The sequence below is a fragment of the Chaetura pelagica genome, unplaced genomic scaffold, assembly GCF_000747805.2.
Source record: "Chaetura pelagica isolate M959 unplaced genomic scaffold, ChaPel_1.0 scaffold439, whole genome shotgun sequence".
Taxonomy (NCBI): domain Eukaryota; kingdom Metazoa; phylum Chordata; class Aves; order Apodiformes; family Apodidae; genus Chaetura; species Chaetura pelagica.
Genome location: NW_009954451.1, coordinates 198,112 through 198,356, shown reverse-complemented (window position 1 = coordinate 198,356; position 245 = coordinate 198,112).

Sequence of the window (245 nt, the reverse complement as noted above, 5' to 3'; positions counted from 1 at the left end):
TGTAGGGTGGGGTTGGACCCCCATGTATGGGGGGTTGGAGTAGATGCTCTTTAAGGTCCCAACCCACCCATGGTTCTGTGCTTCAGGAATGTGCCCAGTTCCTCCTCCCTCATCATCTCTCCTCTCTCTTCCAGGAGCTCTGGGCTTGGCCAGGAGCTCAACCCAAGCTGGGCACGGCCTTGCTGGTGGCCATGGAGTAAACTGGTGGACAGAACAGGAGAAGGGGAAGCAGACCAAGGAGCCAA